The 5,991-nt window shown below is 43.2% G+C and overlaps 1 protein-coding gene across 3 annotated transcripts in view; it reads right to left on the bottom strand.

The window, feature by feature from the left end:
- Snx10 (sorting nexin 10) overlaps nt 1–1,670 on the bottom strand; it is a 60,910-nt gene extending 59,240 nt beyond the window's left edge. Inside the window, exon 1 of one of the 3 annotated variants that reach the window (XM_021190384.1) lies at nt 1,537–1,670. The gene's annotated coding sequence lies outside the window, so the exon portion shown is untranslated. Of the gene's footprint in view, nt 1–1,432; nt 1,483–1,532 lie in introns of those variants that run through there. The other 2 variants (XM_029535499.1, XM_029535498.1) reach the window with 2 other exon arrangements.
- Nucleotides 1,671–5,991: the final 4,321 nt, after the last annotated feature.

The raw sequence follows: 5,991 nt of genomic DNA, 5'->3' as shown, positions 1-5,991 counted from the left end.
ATTTTTAAAAAGATGATAGCTGGGCAGTGGTGGCACACGCCTTTAATCCCAGCACTTGGGAGGTAGAGGCAGGTGGATTTCTGAGTTCAAGGTCAGCCTGGTCCACAGAGTGACTTCCAGGACAGCCAGGGCTATACAGAGAAACCCTGTCTCTAAAAACCAAAAAATAAATTAAAAAAAAAAAAAAAAAGATGATGTTTGGGAAGGAGGGAGGGAAGAGAGAGAGAGAGAGAGAGAGAGAGAGAGAGAGAGAGAGAGAGAGAGAGAGAGAGAGACCTTTAAAGTAGATGAGGGCTGTGTGGCAAAGAAAACACTTTAACACAGAAAGAATGACGGTGCTTATTTCAAGACCCCAATCTCGGAAGGTCTTCCCATAAGTGAAGTAAAGGAAGTGGGTAACAGTTCAGAGCAGTGGAGAAAGAAGCACGCCGGCCAGAAGGCCGCAACCCCACCCCACCACCACCATGGGCACACCTCCTTTAGGGGCAGTGCCAGTCAGGCCGGAGTCTGTAACTAAGAATGCGCTGACAGAACCCGGGATGGATGGTCTGGATAACTAGAGGAAGCTGCTAATGAGGTCTTGAACATCTCCACATAGTCACTTCTAAATATATCTATATTTATATCGCTATTCAATACAGTCTGTCAGTCAACCACTCCTTTAAAAATAAATGGGAGCTGGGGTGCAGCTCAGTGGTAAAATACTTGCTAATAATATGCTCAAGACCATGGGCCTATTCCCTGGATCAGAAGGGAGGAAGACACGGAGAGGTTGGGTGAGACCGGAATGACTGTCCTGTTGTATCCTGGCCTTAGGGACAGGAATCAAGCGAAGTCATGCAGACTCCTCAATCTCACTTGTGGTATTGTTGCCAGGACACTTAACCTCCTCCTTCTCCTCCTCCAGAAAAGCCCCCCAGGGATTGGCCACTGATTGAAGGAGTCCCATAATGCCCCCAGCTCCCTTCCGGCCACTCCCACAAGCCCACTCCCTGGACAAGAGGGATTTTCACACACCCCTCCCACCGGGTGCATGCTGCTCCACCCTTTCAGACCTTGGTTTCCCATGTCGCAAACTAAAAGGGTTGATGGAGATCATGTAAATTGAGATCAGTGTTCTCAATTTCTAATCCATCGCTCTCCACGCGCCTGTGCTTTGCGGAAGCAGACATCCCGTGACCATCCCCTTAACAATACTTGTAATTTTAGCAAAGTGTGATGTGTCCAGAACCCATAAACAGGCTGTTGCTTCCCTATCTCAGCAAACCCGACCATCAGTGTGGGTTTCCTCCGCGGCCTTTTCCATCAATCCCACAATCCCATAAAGGAAGGGGAAAAAAACAACAAAAAAGCCCTCCCTGGCCCTCCCAGCCTCTAAACTCAAAGGTGCCTGGCCTTGTATTTGGAAAGAAGTAGGGGTCGGGGAGAGAACCTGCTCGCGCCAGCAGCTCCGGCGTCCCCGGCCGGGCTGAGCAGGTGCCGGGGCAGGCGCGGCGTCTGCCACCCGGCTCCCTCCCCAAGGCTCAGCTTACTCACGCGCGGTCCTGGACGCCCGGCCCGAAGCACGGCGGAGTTTGCTGACTCAAGGCGCGGCGGCGACGAGCGCCCAGGAGCGCACCCGAGGAGCGCAGCCCCGCGTCCAGCGCACGCAGCGCCCCGCCCCGCCCTGCGCGCCCGCCGCCGCCGCCGCCCCCTCCCCCAGCCGCCACTGCCAGCCTTAACGTGGGAAAGGCCACCTAGCTAGAGGGTCTTTCTCCCTACCCAGGAGTAAGGAATCAAGATGAGGGAACTCAATAACAGACAAGCATGTCTAGATGTTAACAGCAGGATCTCGATGGAGGGCATGTAGGGCATATGACTGTTTGCTATAACAATGTTTTAATATCTCCGTAACTTTTTTTTAATGTGTTTTCATGAACGATGAGGAGAAAGCTATGAGAGTCTGCCAAAGATATGCCCGGTTCCTAAAGATCATCTGAGCTTGCTCTCACCCACCTGTGTGCATGGGAAACCTCAATGATGCAGACTGCAAAGATGGCTCAGCCTTAAGAGCACTTTTTACCCTTGCAAAGGACCTGGCTCCCAGCATCCATACCACAGCTCACAACTGCCTTCAACTCCAGTCACCACCCTCTTCTGCCCTAGCACCCACGTGGTGCACATACATCCAAGCAGCCAAAACAGTCATAAATCTAAGGACAAAAAAAAAAAAAAAGAAAGAAAGAAAAGAAAAAGAAGAAAAACTCAGCGAATCTGGGACCATCCAGCATCTTCCTAGAAAAGTTGTCCATGACTATATTCCATAGCTACACTGACGTCCTGAACAAAAACTTACCAAAATGCAATGTCTTGGACTCTGAGTGCTGCCTCATTGGTATTTAATGACCTAAAATTGCACCCAAACTATAATTCATGCAACCATTGTTTGTTTTGGTATATATATATATATATATATATATATATATATATATATATATATATATATATATATATATACCTTCAAATCCTCATCTGATTGAGTGAAATTCATTTCCTGGAAAACAAAATACCACATAGCTAAGATTCTGAGTGTCTGCTAAGTCCAGATTAATCAAGCCCATGACTTGTGACTTTAGTGTTTGCTGGAGCTCATTGTGCAGACAAGGCCGGCCCAGAACGCATGCTACAGTCACTCTTTCTGTGCCCCAAGTACTGGGATTACAAGTACAGGTGATCTTCCCCACACATCAGAGACTGACCTCACAGCTCTGAGCAGAGCCTCAACCAACCTTTCCAGTGTCTACTGTTAGAGTCATGACCTGGAAAAAGGAAAAATGTGAAAATAATTCAAAATAGAAAGAAGCTACAATTAGTCAGACAGAGGCACTTTCCTGTGATTCTAAATGCTACAGTTTCAAGTTCCCACCACGTGGTGGTTTGGATATGCTTGGCCCATGGGAAATGGCACTATTGGAGGAGGTGTAACTTTGTTAGAGGAAGTGTGTCACTGTGTAGGTGGGCTTTGATGGCTCCTATGCTCAAGCTCCACCCAGTGTGGAATGAGACCCTCCTCCTGGCTGCCCTGACCAAGATATAGAGATCTTGGCTCCTTCCGGACCATATCTACCTGCATGCTGCCCATGCTTCCTGCCATGATGATAATGGACTGAACCTCTGAAACTGTAAGCCAGCACTAGTTAAATGTTTTTCCTTATAAGAGTTGTCTTGGTCATGGTATCTTTTCACAGCAATAAACACTAAGACACCAGTACACTGAGGTTTTGTTTGTTTGTTTGTTTGTTGTTTTATTTTTTCTACCTTGAGATACAGTCTCATAGTGTAACCCAGCCTGGCCCTGAACTCACCACCCAACTGCCTCCCATATAATAAGTACTAGAATCACAAACTTGCATTGTCACACTTAATTAATAAGAGCACTTACAGTTCTGGTAAAGGACCAAGGTTCAGTTCCAGCACCCACATGGTAGCTCACAAAGAATGTAGGCACCAACTCAGTACACATACATTCGTGCATATAAAATAATCATACACATAAAATAAACAAATCTTAAAAGTAATAAAACTTTGTTTTGGTCTAATTCAGCAGTATGGCAACTACATCATTTATTTTTCTGGGTTAAGAATCATAATTTGCAATCTTAATTCAAGGAACTATTACAGCCACCTTTTAAAGGCTGTGATATTTTTTGTTATAGCATCAGTGAAAGCCAGTAAAGTCTGCACTCTGCTGTAGTTAGGAAACACTAGGCCTGGCCTGTGTGCACACCTTTGATCCCAGCACTCAGGAGACAGAGGCAGGTGCATTTCTGTGAGTTCAAGGCTAGTCTTTATAGTAGATTCCAGGACAGCTAGGGTTAGATAGAGAGACTCTGTCTCAATAAATAAATAAATAAATAAATAAATAAATAAATAAATAAATGAAATGAAAATAGATTAAAAAAAAAAAAAAAAAAAAAGACAGCCTGATTGGGGTTGGAGAGATGGCTGAGTGGTTAAGAGCACTTGCTGTTAATTGTGTCCCAGGGGACACAATTATTTTTTCACAGCACCTACATGGACAACCCTACTCCAGGGGATCTGATGCCTTCCTTCCTTCCTATGGACTTTTTGACTCACATACACAAAAATATATGTGTTTAAATAAACAGTGTGCTGATAAAATCACCATAAAAATGCTCTTAAGGAAAAGTACTAAAACTTTACTATGAGAGCATTTAGCCCTGAAGATCGAGAATTGAATATGTGATATTTATACAGCTTAAGCCTGGGATCTTAATATATTGTTTTAAGCAATCTGGGCACATTTCAAACCTATGTTCAAGTAATGTCTACAAAAATTCACTCTAATGGACTAGTCATTTACTTTACTTAAGTATTCAATTTAATAGATGGTTTTAAGCTATGTTAGTATATGGTATTGGAGGACAATAGAATTTGTTGTTATATTTTGTTTTTATTTGTTTGGCTTTGTTTTTAAGACAGGATATATATATATATATATATATATATATATATATATATATATATATATATATATAGCTGTCCTGGAACTCTATGTAAACCAGGATGATTTCAAACTCACAGAGATCTGCCTGCCTCTGCCTCCCAAGTGCTGGAATTAAAGGTGTGCACACTCTGCCCAGCGTTTGACAATGACATTTAAGATTTACAACATTTATGGATTTAGAGCATGGCCCAGTAGTGACTGAAACACTTGTGCAATCTCAGCGTTCAGGAGCTAGAGGCAGACGGATCACAGCATGTTTGAAGCTAGCTTGGTTCTGTTTAGGAACTAACTTCTGTCTTAGTTACTTTTCTGTCACTGTGATAAGACACAATGACCAAAGCAACTTATAGACTATGAATTTATTGAGCTCACAGTGTCACACCATCATAATGGGAGAATGACAGCAGGCAGGTGGGCATATGCTGGACCAGTAACTAAAGCTCACCTTGATCCACAACCATGAAGCAGTGAGAGCTAATTAGGAATGTTGTCAGCTCTTGAAACCTCAAAGCCCTCTCTGATACACCTCCTCCCAAAAGGCCATACCTTTTAATCCTTCCCAAACAGTTCCACCCACTGGAGACAATGCATTTTTTTTTAAGATTTATTTATTTACTATATGTTAGTACACTGTAGCTGTCTTCAGACACTTTTTCTTCTCACTCCGGCTCTGGCCCAAAGATTTATTTATTTATTATATGTAAGTACACTGTAGCTGTCTTCAGACACTTTTTCTTCTCACTCCGGCTCTGGCCCAAAGATTTATTTATTTATTATATGTAAGTACACTGTAGCTGTCTTCAGACACCCCAGAAGAGGACATCAGATCTCATTACAGATGGTTGTGAGCCACCATGTGGTTGCTGGGAATTTGAACTCAGGACCTTCAAAAGAGTAGTCAGTGCTCTTAACTACTGAGCCATCTCTCCAGGCCAGGACCAAGCATTTAAATATGTGAGCCTATGGAGGCTATTCTCATTTAATTTAAAGTATCACATATATCAAGATCTAGCACACACACACACACACACACAGCTAAGTAAAGTAAAATTTAAATCTAAAGAATTGGGGCTGGCAGAAGATCCTGGACACATGTTATACAGACCCTAAGAGAACACAAATGCCAGCCCAGGCTACTATACCCAACAAAACTCTCAATTACCATAGATGGAGAAGCCAAAGTATTCCATGACAAAATCAAATTCCCACAATATCTTTCCACAAATCCAGCTCTTCCAAGGATAATAAAGGGAAAACTCCAACACAAGGAGGGAAATTACGCCCTAGAAAAAGCAAGAAAGTAATCGTTCAACAAACCTAAAAGAAGACAGCTGCAAGAACAGAATCCTAACTCTAACAACAAAAATAACAGGAAGCAACAATTACTTTTCCTTAATATCAATGGACTCAATTCCCCAATAAAAAGATATAGACTAACAGACTGGCTACATACACAGGACCCAACATTTTGCTGCATACAGGAA

This window comes from Mus pahari, chromosome 2 (assembly GCF_900095145.1).
Source record: "Mus pahari chromosome 2, PAHARI_EIJ_v1.1, whole genome shotgun sequence".
Taxonomy (NCBI): domain Eukaryota; kingdom Metazoa; phylum Chordata; class Mammalia; order Rodentia; family Muridae; genus Mus; species Mus pahari.
The sequence above is the reverse complement of the archived record's forward strand: the minus strand, read 5'-3'. Positions and strand labels throughout refer to the sequence as shown.